The sequence below is a fragment of the Rhinopithecus roxellana genome, chromosome 9 (assembly GCF_007565055.1).
Source record: "Rhinopithecus roxellana isolate Shanxi Qingling chromosome 9, ASM756505v1, whole genome shotgun sequence".
NCBI lineage: Eukaryota > Metazoa > Chordata > Mammalia > Primates > Cercopithecidae > Rhinopithecus > Rhinopithecus roxellana.
In genome coordinates, this window is record NC_044557.1 from 125,552,408 (window position 1) to 125,570,562 (window position 18,155).

At 43.5% G+C, this 18,155-nt stretch overlaps 1 protein-coding gene across 5 annotated transcripts in view; it reads right to left on the reverse strand.

Annotated features, from left to right (window-relative positions):
* The window catches only part of MSRA (methionine sulfoxide reductase A), a 365,945-nt gene that overhangs the window by 166,158 nt on the left and 181,632 nt on the right, over positions 1-18,155 (reverse strand). The window lies entirely within an intron of this gene.

Here is an 18,155-nt window from a genome sequence, read left to right on the forward strand (position 1 = left end):
TTCGTTTGGGGATGACAGCAATAAAGATTTTGAGTTTAGACATTAAAGTGAGAAACACCCAATCTAATGCTGGTTTTATAATCAATCACTGAAAATATGATAATTTTTCTAGACACTAGGCCTCAGGCTGGGGTCAGGATAAACTGTCAGTTGCAAAGCCCAAGCCGGTACACAAACAAGACAATCCGCACCCATGTGGGAGGGTGGATGGCCACAGTCAGGTAACAGAACTCACATGAAGTCAAGGGACCAGGGCCAGAGTCAGCTACTAAAGTCATCAGAGGCACAAAATGATCAACACGGCAAAAAATGAGAGGCCAAAACCATAGGTACAACCCAGTATCAAGATCAACAGACGCAAGTGAACAAGAAAGGTGCGAGTGCCAGGATTCGGGCATGCAACAGTCCACACTGACTTTCTGGAAGAATATTGGGACTAACAGCCTGCTGTGCAGGTCTGCAATTCACCTTCCCAGAACTACTCTGGTCCACCAGTGCCCAGCCCACACAGTTCACAAGTAATGGATGCCCAGGAAAAGAAATTGTTCAGAGAATGAAAAGGCAAGCCACAGACTGGGAGAACACATTCTCACGTCACATATCTGATAAAGGTCAAAACAATCTTAAATCTCAACAATAAGAAAATAACAACTCAAATAAAAAATGGGCAAAAGATCTGAATGGACACCTCACCAAGAAGATATAAAAACAGCAAAGAAGTATATGAAAACATGCTCCACATCATATGTCACTAAGGAATTGCAAATTAAAACAATAAGGAGATACCACTATACACCTATTAGCACAGCCAAAATCCAAAACACCAACACCACCAAATGCTGGCAAGGATGTAAAGCAACAGGAACTCTCACTCATTGCTGGTAGCAAAATGGTACAGCCACTTTGGAAGACAGTTTGGCAGTTTATTGCAAAGCTAAACATAGTCTAACCATATGATCCAGCAGTCACATTCTTAAATATTTGTCCAAATGAGTTAAAAACTTATGTGCACGTAAACACCTGTACACAAACGTTAATAGCAGCTTTGTTCATAATTGTCAAAAACTGGAAGCAACTGCAGTTATTTCAATAGCTGAATAGATAAAATAACCTATGGTACCTCCAAACAGTGGATTATTACTCAGTGATGCAAAGACATGAGCCATCAAGTCCCAGAAAGGCATGGAGTACCCTTAAATACATATTGCTGAGTGAAAAAGGCCTATCTAAACATGCTGCTTACTGTGTGCTTCCAACCATTCTCGAACCACACAACTGCGTGACATTCCGGAAAAGGCAGAACTATCAGCAGTAAAAAGCTACTGGTTGCCAGGGGTTTGTGGGGGTGGAGAGATGAACAGGTGGAGCACAAAGAACTTTTAGGGAGTGAACTATTCTGCATGATTCTATAATGGTGGATACATGTATTATACAATTGTCAAACCTACAGAATGTACAACACCAAAAGTGAACCCTAATGTAAACTATGGACATTAGTTAATAATAATAAATCAATATCGGCCCATCAATAACAAATGTACTACACTAAGATGTTAACAGCCGAGAAAATGTCTGTGTGTATGGTAGGCGGTAACGCTGGAACTCTGTGTGCTTGCTGCTTCCTTTTTCTGCTTCAACCTAAAATTGCTCTAAAAATTGAAGTTTTTAAAATAGCGTTTTTGAAGAAATGAATTTCTTGCTTTCTTGCCCAGCCTGGTCTCAAACTCCTGGCCTCAAGTGATCCTCCCATCTCAGCCTCAAAAATGCTGGGATTACAGGCATGAGGCACCACATCTGGCCTTAAAAGTCTTTTTTTTTTTTTTTTTTTTTTTTTAAGTAACAGATTATATACCCTTCATGAAGACAGAAACAATTTTATCCTGTTCACCACTGTATCTGGTCCCTAGCATAGTGACTTTCAAATAATAGGTGATTAATTTTTAAAAGTTTTAAAAAAGAATTAACACAAATGTATACATATCCTAAATGTATATTAAAATGTTGAGTAAATATCAACTTAAAGACATGACAATTCATCCATTTTTGCCATCAAATAAAAAGGTAATCAATACCATCACAGCAGACTATAGTTTTTTTGTGGTACACTGTTACAGCGACCTAAAAATATCTAGCAATAATTATTTTTGTTTTAGTTTAATACTATTTGGTTTTTAAATGACAACTCCATCTTGTATTTTACACTTCATTCTGAAAGCTGAACAACATTTTACAAGTAACTATTTCCATGAAAGTTATTGTTTTTCAGTTTGTGCTTAAACTAAAAATTCAGTGTTTAGAAAATTTATTTCAGCTATATTTTGAATATATATCAAATATATTTTGATCCAAATGTTATTTTCCTCTCCCACTGCTCCGAATGTCATACGAGTACAACATTCAGAAGTGACATAATTAAAGTCAGGTCTTACAAAGATGAATTAAAGTCCTCCTACAAAAGACATTAAACACACACACACGCACACAATGTAATTTCCTTCCTTTTCTTATTCAATCTCGTTTGCTTCCCGCCCCCCACCCCCACCAGTGCAAACTGCTGTTCACTTCCCTTTCAGATCAGGGGCACCTGTGTCTACCTCTGTCCAGGTATGTTGTCACTGGGTCAACCTGATACGTCCTTGGATTTCCTAGCAGGCATTTGTGGTCCCTGTGTAGCCAATTTATGCAATGACTTGTCCATCTGTTGCCCTAACTCCAGGCTACGTGACCAGTCCATCTGTGCCTGTTCGACTCTGCGTGCTGCCTCGCTTGTGGACGTGTGCCTCTAGAGTCGTGGGGTATTCTGTCCCCTGCTTCCTCCTCCTCTGTCTCCTCTGTGGAAACTTTGCTCCTTCCCTGTTCCATCCATCTTGGGCTCCTGCAGCTTCTCATTCCAATTTCATTACTAACCAGGATGCTGTGCCCATCACTGGCCAGGCGTGGTGGTATTAAAAAACTCTTGCATACTTGTCACATGTGATACCCCATCCAGAAGTGGAGCTTTTATTCTGCTGTGACTGGACCAAATGGCAGGGAGAGCCTCCTGCATCCATGGCTCGCCCACACACAGCCGCTCATTTCTCCCCTTTCTTTGCCACTTCTTCTGACAGATCGTATCGTTACTGTGAATCAATTTTGTCTTGCAGAGTTTATTTCCCATCCAACCGAAATGACCTGGTTGTGTTTTCTTTTCTGGACTGCTCCCTCTGAGGCATTCTCAGGGACGCAGGTCCAGGCCTCTTCTCTGGAGGGTCTGTGTTGAGGTCCTCAGAGGGCGTGTGCCAAATTAGGACCGTGAACAGCAGAACACCCATCAGGGAGGGCCTACAGATGGGGTGAGGCGGGCAGAGCCCGAGTCGGGAACACCAGCGAGCTGGGTGGCACCGACTGCCATGGAAGAAGCCAAGAGGAGCAGTGGTCCCAGCCTACAAAAGCAAAGCCAGACGCAGGGAAGCTGAGGTCCAGGAGAGGGTGGAAAGCACCCTGAATCTCTCCCCCGCACGCCGGGACTGCTTTCCCTTAGTCCTGGGTTTCCTAGGACGGTCTACCTTCCTGAAGTGGAATAGCAACATATTATTTTCTGAGCTTTCCCAAATGTCCAGAAAAATGTTTTGTACCTAGTAAGTACTCAAAAGAAATGGGAATGGGGAAAGGGAGGGAAAGTGACTTAGGAATCCCAATCTCACCCACAGGAGCAGGGAGAGAGAAGCAGACAACTCCAGATGAGAGAATGCCATAGGTCCCTACACACCTGGCTTCACCACAAAGTATGTCCTTTACCACCTGACTCTGATTATGAGCAGTGTTCCTTTCACCAACCTGTGAGTTAACTCTTCTTCTTGTAATTGCATTGTTTTATAGGCTCGATATTTACAGAATACTCCAGAAATGATAAAATTGCATTTATATAGATTCTGGGGCACTCCAGAAACTCTGATAAATTGTGTCACCTTGCTACAGTCCAAAAGATGCTGGAGTTTAAAATTCCCTTACCTTTGCCAAAGAGTGGCCATAGATCTAAGTCCATTTGTTTTCAGGGCACTGAGAATTTCACTAGATCTGACAAGGTCAAAGGCAACAGATGAACAAAGAAGATGATGCTTCTATTTTTTTTTTTTTTTGGACGGAGTCTCTGTCACCCAGGCTGGAGTGCAGTGGTGAGATCTCCGCTCACTGCAACCTCCACCTTCCAGGTTCAAGTGATTCTCCTGCCTCAGCCTCCCAAGCAGCTGGAATTACAGACGTGCACCACCACGTCCGGCTAGTTTTTGTATTTTTAGTAGAGACAGGGTTTCGCCACGTTGGCCAGGCTGGTCTCAAACTCCTGACCACAAGAGATTGCCCGCCTTGGCCTCCCAAAGTGCTGGGATTACAGGCATGAGCCTCCCCACCCAGCTGTATATCTGCTTCTTAAAAAGGTCTAAGATAACTGACAGAGTCCTCTGCTGAACAATCTGAGGGAAAGCCTGGTTTCGCCAAGACCTCAGCTCTTTAAACCATCAGGGAAGAGTTGCCAAGTGGGAGGAGGGAGTTATTGTTCAGAACTTAGGAGAGACTTCGGACTTTTCTCATGATATATTCTGACTCTTCATATAATCAGGAAGCACCGCGCAGGGCTGACAAGAGTCCCAGAGCCTTCCAAGACTTTCCAGTGGGATCCTCAGGCACGGCCTTATTTAACGCATGAGGAGACCTGACAACTGGGCATTGATCAGGAGCCTATTGAGAGCAAGGCCTGCTCCAGGTGTCACAAGAGTAGGGAGATGAAAAGACATAGTCCCTACCCTCAAGGAAAATCTCACCTAGTAGGACAGGAGCCTTTATGTAATAACAGGCCCTGCTTTCCAATTAGCCAGTGAGTCTTAGCTAGGTGTTTTGTCTTTGTCACTTTGGAAGGGTGTTGTATGTCTCACTGACAATGGAGTTCTTTTCACTGTAGCAACTTGCACCTTCTTGTTCTCTTTGAGAGAGACACAGCATAGGAGTTCAAAGCAAGGACTCTTGACATAGACTGACCCTGCGTCCATTCTGGCTCTGCTGCTTACTAATTCCGGGGGTTTAGACAAGTCAGATAATCTCCCTATGCCTGCATTTGTTCATTTCAAAAAAAGTGACACTAGCCTACCCCCTCCCTATCCAGCTGTAATGAAAATTGAAGAAGCTGTTACATGTAAAGAATTTAGAATTATGCCATGCACTTGGAAAGGACTAAAACATACTAGCCATTATTTTCTATCTCCAAGTTCATGTGTAAAGGCCATCAACGTGTGTGTGGCAATCTCATGATCTCATCTCCTGCTTCTTAACAAGACATACTGCTGTTCACCTCTCTGCCGTGCTGACCTGGCTGGAGAGATCAGTGCCGTCAAGCACGTCCTGTCAGAAAAATAAAATTACATCCTAGGTAAGAGAGTGAATTCTTGGGCCAGGACAAGTCCTCTTCTAAATGAGACTCTGCTGCTCATCAAAGCCTTGAGTAATCAGTCTGAGCAAGACTGAGAGACAATTGTATTTATTTAACATCTATACTCAAACGGGAGGCCATTGAGGTACCGTAATTGAAAGTAAATGAATCACCTGGATCAGGGATCAGGCGTTTGAGACCAGCCTGGCTAACATGGTGAAACCCCTCTCTACTAAAAATACAAAAAAATACTTGGGCGCGGTGGTGGGTGCCTATAATCCCAGCTACTCCAGAGGCCGAGGCAGGAGAATCGCTTGAACCCAGGAGGTGGAGGTTGCAGTGAGCCGAGGTTACGCCATTGCACTCCAGCCTGGGCGACAAGAGCGAAACTCCATCTCAAAAAACAAAGTAAATGAAGAAGGTTTATGGACACAAACAGAGCAGAATACATGGGCTGTCCCCGTCCAATGCATTGAGACCCAAGGTCTCCGAGGTCAAATGTTCCTGGGGTAAGGGTATTCCACATTTAATTACACTGTTTTTTTGTGGAGCTGGAGAAGGCCCATCATCTTCCTCTTACTTCCAGGCTGCCTAAGGATCCTCTCAAGTCACTTGAATGCTTCTGTCTGTTCGTGCCCATTCCTGGTCACCCCTGACGGAAACGGTGTCATCACCTCCTAAAAAATCCTTGTGTGTCTATGAGCACTAACCTCACCTTGCAATGCCCTGGCCAAGATAGGGCACATCGATATCTTAAGCAACCTTCCTGTCTAACTAAAATGTTGGATACGATATATTTTTTAAATATTTTAACATTTTTCACTGAGCTAGTATGAAGGAAAGAAATGAATAAGAAGCCTAGAAGATAAGCAAACTCCAGAGCTCTGAGAGTTTCTTCTGGACCCACCTTGGCAGCCATTTGGGGCAGGAGAAGGAGGGTAGGAGATGAAGCCCAAGGTCCCCACAAAGTGAGGAATCTTGTAAGAAACACTCCCAGTGGGTTGCAACTCAGGGGGGTCAGAGACTACAGTGTCACCTCGGGGGGACACAGAAATACATGTACTTCTGCCCCAGAGAAAGGGGAGCATGCATACATGCCTATCTGAACTCTAGCACTCTGGAGAGAGAAAAGTACTGTTGAAATTTTTTACCAGTCATCCACCTAGACAGAGGTGCTGTCTGAATTCCTGTTACTTATGTGGAAAGAAAAGTAAGTTTCAATGTTAAGTGCTTTTGACGAATGAAGTCCCCAGTTGCCTGATACCAGCTAGCAGAAATCCTCTCTGGCAGAACCGCACTTCAACCCAGGCCTCCAAGCCTCCCCCACTCCAGAGTTCTTACATTCATCTCTACTGAACATTTAAAACCAGTTTCCTATGTTGACAGCGGCTTCAATCGTAACTGTCAAAAGCTGGAGACATCCAAGATATTCTGCAGCAGGGGAACAGACAAGCAAACCGGGGTACATCCAGGTCATGGAATATTATTCAGCACTAAAAAGAAGTAACCCTACCGAGCCATGAAAAGACAGGGTGGAAACTTCAGTCCATATTACGGAAAGAAGCCAATCAGAAAAGGACAGAGACTGTGTGATTTCAACTCGACAACATTCTGAAATAGGCAAACACATGAAGACTCTGAAAAGATCAGCGGTTGCCAGGGGTTGGTGGGGGAGGATGGGCTAAATAGGCTGAGCACAGAGGATTTGAGGGCAGTGAAATCACTCTGTACAATAACTTCACGGTGGACATAGGTCATTCATTACACACGTCAGAACATCTACAGTGAACTCAACGCCAACTATGGCTGCTGAGGACGTGTCAGTGTGGTCCCTGGGGTGTACCAAATGCACCACTCTGGTGGGGATGTTGGCGGTGGGCATGGTGGGGGGATGGGGGGGATGGGAATTGTCTTTACATTCTGCTCACTGTTGCTGTGAACCTAAAACTGCTCTTTAAACAAAAAACAGTTTATTAGATTAAAACATTAAAGCTTTATTTAAAAAAGAAACCAGCACCCTCCCAATGCCCCCATACTGCCCACCCTCCCCCGCCCCACTCCAGCCCCCAGTATGTGATTTCACCATTTTACAACCTGACTCTTGAAGCCAGACGGATGATTTTTCCCCAGAGCATTTTCAAACTATCAAACGCGACCGAACACGCCTTAAACAAGGTGACAGATTATTTTTTCTTGTGCACAAAGACACCCAAGTTCAGGCACCTATGGCTTTTTGTCAACTCATCCTTCCAGAGCCAAGCAGGTCTGCTGACAGGGGCACTGGCATTGACAGTCGCCAGCAGCTCCTTACCCGCTGGGACCGAGGGGGAAGGGACAGCTTCACATGAAATTCACTCAGGGAATCAGGCTGAAATTGAAAACAGAAGGAGCACTGGTCACTGGGAGAACGGGATGCTCCGGGACCTTGCTGCAAAACCTGGCACCTGTACAGAAACATCTCTGTCTGAGGCTCCTGGCCCGCCAGGGCGCACCTCTAAGGAGGCAGAGAATTAAAAGGCTCCTTCCCTCTGCACAGACTCCTCAATCATCCTGTGGGTTTCCATGAGCATCCGAAGTGCAGCCTTGCAGTGGGCTAGTGATGAGCGAGGTGTGCAGGCCTTCTCATTTTACTGCATGTTTCAGCCCAGAGTTCACTTGGCCCTAGTCCTCAACTACTTTACAGACTAAGCTCCTGGTGGGTTTTGAGGCAGCACTCTAGGGGCAGAATATTGAGGACAGTGGTGGGGGAAGCCCCCTGTCTCAATCAGAGCATCTTGGACACTGTTTTAATGGTCTTCTGTGCAAAAGTTTTGTCTGAAGAAAAGATTCTAATGCCTAATAAAAGTTTCAAAAAAAAAAAAAATGGCTGGAATAGACGACCTCTAAAGTCCATTTAGCTAAAGAAAAGGAAATCCCACGTTTCTGTAGATCACATCCATCTAAACGGTTCCAGGCCTCTAGATTCCTTTCATAAGCCATTTTCAAAACTCTAGCACAGTTCTAGCACAGCTTAGCATTTTTAAATTATCTTAAAGTGCTCAAGAAAGACATGTGAAAATGCATTTATTGGAAATGAGTGAAGAGAAGGCTTAGAAGGAGACAGTCTTAAATATAAACCCTGTTTTATTTTCAATCCTACCAGCAGATTGACAAAACCTCTCATGAGCCAGGTGGCACACTGAGTAACTTTCCAAGTGCCCCTGACCCCTGGCACGTTTGTAAGGGGCAGCACTGATGCTGCTCTATTTCATGGGCCTGTGACAGAGATAAGTAGGTAGAATGAGTTGTGGATTACAAATATCCAAAGTGGTCATGGATATAAACTACTATTGTAATACCCATTGAGAGCATTATGTTTTCAACTGTTCTTCTAAACCTAAGATGTGTACTATGTGCTAAGTCACCAGTTTCTGCGACTTCTTTTAAGCCTTATAACAATAAACCAGAGTGGAAAAAAAACAACTAAAGGAAAGAAGACGAAAAAGAGAAGACGGGGGGAGCAGGAAGGAGAGGAAACATCAAGACAGAAAGAGGAAGGCAACAACTATAAATAAAAGGGTTCAAAACATGTTGTGGATAGGTGGCCACCCTCATCAGAACGCTCCAGCCAGAGACGCGATGCTAGCTCCCATTTTCAAGGGACGAAGACACTGAAATTAGTTCTGTCCCTCAGCATTCCCTGAGAGACCTCACAGTTCCACGCCTCAGAGGCCAGGATTTATTAAGGAAAGCTTCTCCCGCAGCGGAGGGGCCTCGGTGGTTTGTCAATGATTCTCAGGCTGAGGAGCCCCCGGCAGACTGGAGGCACAGCCCCAGCGAACAACAGTGACCTCTTCCCAAGCCGCTCCGCTCGCGCCTGGGCGCTTCGCTCCCGTGATGAGCGACTGTGTTTTTCTTTCTCTCTTGTTGCAATTTTCACTTGGCAGATGGATGGGCCAGTAATTGACCCAGATATTTATTTGTAATGTAACTTAGAAAAAAAAGGAAACCTTTATTCTAAGGCTCTAAAAACTGTCAGTCATTATGAAGTAATTAAGACCCAATATATCCCATAAAATTCCTAGAGAAGCTCAACCCCCTGACCCCCTATAAGGTTATTTTCTCATATTACATTATGGCTCCATTAGATGTGATTTGAAAACATCAATGTGGGCACATTCATCAATTGCTTTTGCAATTTCATTTTAAGAACTGCTTGCTATAGCGAATTCCTCTTAATTTCCCTTCTCAGTCTTTGAGAATATAATCCTAAAACAATGAAAGAATAACCTATTTCCAGTGTTGAATGGGTATAAAGGATGTTTTCATTATTGTTCCTTCCCATTTGTTTTCTACTTAAATGCCCTATTTGAATTTTACTACCAGAAATGCTGAAATATTGACACATTTAACTACTTAAAGTCATCAGTCTGTTGACCTTTGACCACTGCACCTGTTCCTCAGCAGTGATTTAAGCTGTTCAAGGAGAGAGGTGAGTTGAACAGCCAAACAAGCTATAGAATATTAAAATATCAAGGTCATATGAAGAACATGTAGCACATGCAATAGTCTTTAGAGAGTCCATAAACCATCCAATTCACTCACCCCTTGCCCTTCAGTGACAAAGAACAGACCTTGACATCATTATTGGAGTGTTTAGCCAATGGCCTGAAGAGGAAGGAAAGGCACTAAATGCCTCCTTTTACCATTCGAGGACAGCAGGATTGTGAGGCCCTATGTTTTGCTGCTTGCCAGACTTTAGTTATTTGAAGCTATAGAAAATCATCCTCATCCTCTCTGATATCTAATGCTCGATTTAAATATCTGGGCAAACTCGGGATACCTCTAGCAAAATGTGCACGTGTCTCTTCGGTTTCAACTTTGAACTACCCATCAGCATACAGGGTTCATACCTACGTGAGTATGACAGACCATGATTTTGTCTAGATACTGCCAGAGAGCCCCCATAGAGTCACTCAAATTTTAGAACTGGTGGATGAAGGACCTATGTGATGGTGAAAAGTTGCTCTGAATTCAATAGCACTGGCTGAGTGCATGTTTTACTTATTGCAATGCTATCACCCTTGTATATTGAAAACTGGAGCAGGTACGTACCAGGTTATTATATGTAAGGTCTGCAGGCCACGCTTGGTGGACAAATCAATTTGCAGATGGCTTGCCCTGATTCTGCAGGACTGGGCAGTCCCCAGCCCAGGCTGGGAAGCCAATTTGCAGAAGCTTGAAAGGGAGGGAGGTGAGGGAGGTGAGAGAGCAAGGAAACCACTCTCCCATTCAATGATTTTCTTTCTTAGTCCTAAGTCCTGGGCTCCTGTAGGCGTTCTTTATTGTCACGACCTCAGCTCTGTTACTGGCCGTTGCAGACAGGACTTAAAGCATCTAGCAGACACAAGAACTATCTATTGGGAAACCCCAGGAGTCAATATTGGGGGAAAAATCCAGCCTAACAGAAACGATAAACAGGAACCAAATGACAACCTCTTCAAATCTTAACATTTCCAACTCCAAAGCCACCCCTACTCTGAATCCTTGACTGTCAACCTCACCGAGAGGGGCAGAATGGGTGTATGATCTAAACTTCCTTTGGGTGTTCTAGTCACACTGTGATCTAAGAAGACAAGCACATTTTCAACCCTTCCACTAAAATCTCTCAAATCACTTCACCTCTCTCGGCCTCAGTCCCCTCACTCGACAAAGAAATCTGTCTTGGAGGTTTCCCAACATTCTTAATAACTTCTCAAAATAAGGTGATTAGGCAGGACATCAACATATAATACAGCTGAAAGCTGTGCATGGGCTCTCCAAGCAGCTTGACTGTTATCTAGTTCAAACGTCATTACCTCTGGAGCTCCTGCAGAACCTTTCTGAAAGCCTGAGGGTTCCATGGTCACCCAGTTTGAAAGCTGCTGTATTGGAAGATGGTTGAAGCCCTTCCAGGTCTCAAATGCCTTGACCTCCCCATGACCTACGCCCTCCCCCCTCCCATGTCAACCCTTCAGAGGGGAGCTGTTGGTCAAGAAGCCAAGCTTGCTCTTTCTGGTGACTGAGGTTTAGAATAAACAAAACCAGCTGTTTTCTCATTACCTATACTTTTTCCTCAGGCAATGGGTCCACTCACTGAACTAATCTGTCTTGCACAGCTGCCTGGATGGGCGTGTGCGGAAGACGGCATTGGGTGAGCAGGTATCTTTGGTCCTAAGGGTATGAGTCAAGGGTCTCTGCTCTTGAAGACTGCTTTCTGCCTCTTGGTTTGAGATAGATAAGCATTTTTATCCTGCCTGCTACAAGTTTAAGGTGCAATTTTATGCCTAAAATAAGAGGAATAAAAAGCGATCAAATTGCTTGTAGCAAGAACTGAACACCAGAATTCTCGCATTTTCAGGAGTATGTCAATAACTTAGTAATTTACCTTGACTGACATTGAAATGAGTACAATAAGACTGACTATGCACTAAAAAGAGATTTAATGCAGTCTGCAAGGAATTTAGAATGAGTTTTACATTGCTTGATAAAATCTGCTAATAACAGAACTCATCCCTACTTTGAAGAATGGGATCATTCATCTCATGTAAGATACATAGACATGCGCTTCCACCCAAACACTTCAGAAATTAAGTCAAACTTAAAAAAAAAGTATACTGAGTTGTTTTACATTAGTGGGGAAATTATTATTCCATGCTTAGTTAAAGCTCTCAAGCATCAAGGAAATAATTACATGCATTTGGAAAAGGGGTGACATGACCTGACCTCCTAAGAACACAGGTGAAGAAGAGAAGAAAATGGGTTCCGTGTGCTGTGCCAGGCATACCTGCTGCAGGCTGGCCCAGGCCCTGCCAAGCAATGCTTCACGATCCATAGTGTTCATCTTTAACATGCCCAAGAGCTAGAAAGTGTATATCCTAGATTTTCTAGAATACTCAGATTTAAAACAAATCAAATAAGAATCCAATCACAACTCAACTGGTTTCATCAAGCAGCATTGCTCCATTCTACAAGAGAGGAAATGGGCTCAGGGCAGGATACGTAAGCACCCGACAGTAAATATTTTAGGTTTTGCCGACCATATAGTTGGTCGCATCACCACCCTCGAGGGTCACATGAGGACTCCTACACTCTGCTCTTCCCACACCTGGGCTCCTGCTCGAGACCTCTGTTGAACAGCCCGCTTGAAAATTCACTGGAGTATTCTGTTGTTAAGGAAATGTCTGGGCCCCAGATTTCCCATGGTGCTTGTGCAAATCTTACTTACAAGGAAAAGTTGTGCAGCTCCTTTCATGCTTCTGGATTCAGTGCCACTTGGCTGTGCAGATTTCTAAAAGCTTTTGAATAGACTAATAAACATGGAATTGTTCTGAACATCTGTAAGCAAAATATGAAAAGATATTACCCAGTGAATGAACATCCTGGGTTTTCTTGCCAGAAATGGGGTATTTGTATATTAGGCTAATGCACTGAAATTAACCCAGAATGCTTATCCATTGCAGAATGTCTTTTCATATTTTCATCTGTACAGTCATTATTATAAAATGTAAGAATAATTCTCTATCTGAGCATTCAGGAATCTGAATAGCTCAATTACTTCTAAAATCAATGTAGTAAAGCAACAGCATGCCAGTTAATCAGTTGGTTTGCATAACAACTGTTTGAGGGGGTGTGTGTGTGTGCATGCGTAAAGAGAAAACCAGTGTCAGCCCAACTCCTTAAAACAAATGTGAAAGATCAAGCTTTCATCTGACTATAGAGAAAATTCTGGAAGACGGGAACTAGTATTCTTCACATCACAACCAATCTTCTCCTAGGACCTGGTGCAATGCCTTGCATGTGGTACCTTTCCAATAAGCGGCATATTTAATTTATTCAAGTAAGGCCTACATACAAGTTAGGCTCCTCATGGCTATTCCAGTCCAGGTTCTGGGTTTTCTAGTGCCAGCCAGATGCTGAGCTTGTAGGAAACACAAATGGACAGATTAATCTTTGGGATATCATTTTAGGTACAAAACAGTGGCCACTAAGACATGAATTACTTCTCAGCATGTCTCTTAGATCAGAAATGCATCAGAACAGTGGCCCAACAGAGGTCTGCTGGCCATAAGAGATGCTACCCTGTGTCCCAGCCAAGACTGGGTACCTGGTGCAGAAGCTGGTGGTGAGTGGCTTTCAGGGGGGTTAGAATTCAGGCCCAAAACCTCTGGGTGAGGAAAGTTTCTCAGCCTGTGCACTATTGGTTCAGTGCTTAATGAACCTGAGGAAGGGAAGATTATAGATTACTTAAAAGGTACATTCACTTTTAAAGCAGGTTTAAATGAAATTATGGGCACACGCAAGGGATGGGAAATCTCTAGGGGAATGCAGGAGGCAAGTGAAGCCTTGGAAGATCATGGAGGTCCGGCCAAAACTCTGTTTTCATCATATAACTCAACCCAAGGTTAACTCAATTTGGAGAGAATGACCTGTACAGACTAAACTCACAATAGACTGAGATGTATATCTCAGAGTGGCATTTTATTGAACCTAAGTGAGAATTAGAACTGCGTGCCTGACCAACCTGATTTCAATGCATTTTCTTTCTGTAAATAATCCCCACAGGAGGACAAAAGATTGGAAAGTTTTAGAGCATGGATCAGAACATAAGGTTAGTGACACAACTTAAAAGTGCCAGGATATTAGGCTCTGTGGGTCTAGCCAGAACACCCAAGAGAGTGGCTAGGACTTCCCCTCTCCTAGGCTGTTCTAGCTCACCAACCTCCTGCTAAGGCCGTATGTTCCTTTTACATAGTCAGGGCTTTCCATTAGGTTACTCTGAAATCCTACTGACACAGAAACCAATCTCTCTTCCCAGTGACTGTCCATCTCCACTGTGATTCAGTGCAGGCTGATTTTATACTGCCATTCCCAACAGGTGACTTTATTCCAAATTCCTAAGAGACTGTCCCCTTGTATTCTCTACAGATGTCAGGTGCAAGTGGCACCAAGCAATGGAGACTGCCCACCACGAACAGCCCCATTAGTGAGCCCACAATGGGGACACGTCCTCTCTCAGCTACTATGAGAAGCCATGTTATCTTTTCTATATGCCTAGTCACAACTCCAGTTTGGGGTTCAGAGTCACTGGCCTATCAATTTCCACACAGAAATACCATTTGGACATGAATCCACACCCTCTCTGGACACACACTGCTTCTACTCTCACATCCACACTCTCTCACTCACTTCTCCCGTGTTGAGGCTGTGCAGACTCACTGGCGCAGCAGGGGTAGCAAACTTGAGCTGATGGTTCCTCAGCCTGTGTTCACCCACCTGTGTGCTGAGATAATGTTTGTGGAAGCTCTGATGTGTGTCATCACATAAGAGGTTGCACGGAGCAGTAGTAAAGCTGACCCTGTGGATTCTGTTAACCCCTCCTCCCATATCTCTGGCATCTGCCCCAAGAAACCACAAGGTACCTCAAGCTCAAGCATACTGCTTTATGAGAGAAGGAATTTGCACACAATCCAGGTCCCTATGCTTCTTTTCTTGACACAATAAAAGTAAAAACCTTTACAAAATATTCACGGATTGTGATCAAAGTTTTATAAACTTAATTGCAAGCACAAGAGAAAGCAATTTTGAAATCAATGCAAATACTACAGTACAGACTAGTATTTCCCCCACACTGGACCTCAGCAATTACTATGCATCTTACCAGAGAGCCTTGGGTTTTTCCTTTCCTTCTTTCAAGTCAGACCCCTCCAGGGCTGACTTGTTCAGCAAGGCTTTGAGCACCAGAGGCTTCAGAGGGGAGGCCCGCCAGTGTAACCTGCTTCGTCTCCCCCACCCCTCTCCTCGGTCAAAAATCTTTAATTAGCTGGTTGCCATAATTACTCTAGCTAGGGATCTTATTTGTTCTCCTTCTCTGTTATTCCCAGGGACCTGAAGGCTCCCCCACTTCTGTGCCAGGGGGCCTTTCTATCATAGCTCCTCTCTGCCTTTTCGTTTTTCCCTTTTATGATCAGAACAAAAAAAAAGCCTAGGGAAAGAAATCATCTCTCCTTCTGTGTCTGGGTAAGACCCTATAACTATCCCTTTCCAATCAGGAACAAGTTTCCATGACAACCATGCTTCCCAATGCTACTGTGAACTTAGCAGGTAGTGTTCATATCAAATCGAGTTATTTACCAACCTCCATGGTTTCTGTACTTCACCACTGCTAGAGGCCTCTAACACACCAGCTGTTTGCATGAACTGACTTTGCCCTTTTTCCTTCTAAACATAAGGAAGACAAAAGAATTTCCTTGGCATTCTCCTTAATCATTTAAAAGCACACCAATAGGCCGGGCGCGGTGGCTCAAGCCTGTAATCCCAGCACTTTGGGAGGCCGAGACGGGCGGATCACGAGGTCAGGAGATCGAGACCATCCTAGCTAACACGGTGAAACCCCGTCTCTACTAAAAATACAAAAAATTAGCCAGGCGAGGTGGCGGGTGCCTGTAGTCCCAGCTGCTCGGGAGGCTGAGGTAGGAGAATGGCGTGAACCCGGGAGGCGGAGCTTGCAGTGAGCTGAGATCCGGCCACTGCACTCCAGCCTGGGTGTCAGAGCAAGACTCCGTCTCAAAAAAAAAAAAAAAGCACACCAATATAATAAAAAATATAGCAGAAGGATAGATATGAAAGAGAATTTGTGACTTGGTGGAAGGAAGTGCAAAGGGATAAATGGAGAATGGCTGGGATATGATAACAGCTGTGAGACTTACACCACGGTCAATGGCATAGACTTTGAGCTGAGAGCTAATGAGGTAGGGATTCCTGCTAGGTATGACATTAGGTAAGTTATTTATCCTCTCTGAGCCTCAACACTCCCTCTGTAAAAGACAGAAACTGACATACTTGATGGAACTGCTTAGAGAAAAGCAAAGACAGAGAAAGTGCTTATTAGAGTGTCTGGCATATAGCATGAGTTTAACACATGGTAATTATCATGTTGTTATTAACATAAACAGCTGAACTGAAAAGGGTTCGAGCAAACAAGCAATCGCAATATTCTAACTGATTGTTAACATATTGCTGGTTGAGGATAATAGGGATAAAGCAGTAGATATTTGGGGGTTTTCTTAGCAACTTTTTTCTCTTAGGCCATTAAGTCATGTCTGGAATGACAGGAAGGAATCTATTCATTTCCATTCCTAAGACTCGAGAGGATACACCTGGGTGATCTCCAGGATTCATTTGAGTCTATTTATAGCTATGCATAAGCATCTGTTTAATTTTGAAACAGAAGTAAAAAAAAATAGGTTAACCATTAAAATATTTGTTCATTATACCACATTCTCCATACCAATCAGAATATTTCAATCCTTCTCTAGAGCAAGAAAAAATAAGAATGTGCACATTTTTATAATATTTTCATTGTTGTACAGCTCAAATGTTATTTCAAAATAAAATTCGTATTGTAGCAAACACATCAACATGCTCATTATTCACCAAGCTCCCACACTCCAGCTTTTCCCCTCCATCATTCATGGTGCCCTCGGAGGGCTGAATGCATCCTCCACAAACCACACTTACTTAAGCCTTTATTTTGAAAAGATAAAACTTTACATTTTACACCCCATTTCCATCTATATAGTGGACTATAGCTCCAGATACTCCCTCCCTATTAAGACCTCTTAAAATGGTGAATATAAGTTTTTTAGAAAAACATTTCAAATGCTACCTGAGCTGGAGGAAAGGAAAGGAAATCCTTGAAGGTCAGAAACAAATCCAGAGAGGTAATTTGGTATTCAAGATAGAATTTGTCATGAGGGCATCTGCCTATCCTGTTAACCTAAAGTACAGGTCAGCAAACTTTTCTCCCGTAAAGCTCCCAACAGTAAATATTTTAGGCTTTGCAGACCACATAGTTGGTTGCGAGCACTCAACTCCGTCACTGTAGCATGAAAACACTCATAGATAATATGCAATAATAATAGTAATGAGAATAGCTGTGTTTCAACAAAAATTTACTTATATAGATAGGCAGCAAGTGGGATTTGGCCTATGAGTCAATAGTTTGCTGATGCCTGCATTATAGCATGGCTTTCAATATTTTTCCTTCCAGAAAACACAAGCAGTATATGAAATGTTTGTCTCATGTGGTAGATTGTTGCAATGGTACTGATTCTTGATACCTCCTATATTCTTGCCTTTGGGGAGCCATCCCATATTGTCTCTGGCCTAGACCGTATGACTTGCTTTGGCCAATGGTTTAAAAGTGAATGTAACACAAACAGAGAATGGGGCTCATCCTCTCTTGCTGCTCTTAAGTTCTCTGCATCCATCACCATGTGAATTAGCTCAGACCAGCGTGCTGAAAACATATGGTCCATCATCCCCACACCCCAGCTGGCAGTTAGTGCTAACCAGCAGCCAGCACCAATTGCCAGGCCTAAGAGTAAAGCAGCCTAGGCCAACTAGCCCCCAGGCAACCCACAGGTTGACCTTAGCCACATGAGCAAATCCCTGGTGAGGCAAACAGAAGAACCACAAAGCTGAGCCCAGCCTCAACTGCTGATCATCAGAATTACAAGCTAATAAAATGACTGTTTGAAGCCACCATGTTTTAGAGTGGTTGTTTCACAGCAAAAGCTAAATGGTACATTCCACAGGAAGATTATCATCTTCTAAACATACAAAGTGAGAGACCCACAAGTATATTTATGAAAATAATAAAGACTGAAGGAACATTAAAAAAAAAACATATTTCCATTTTAAAGAGCCTGTCACCCAACAGTAGTGACAAGCC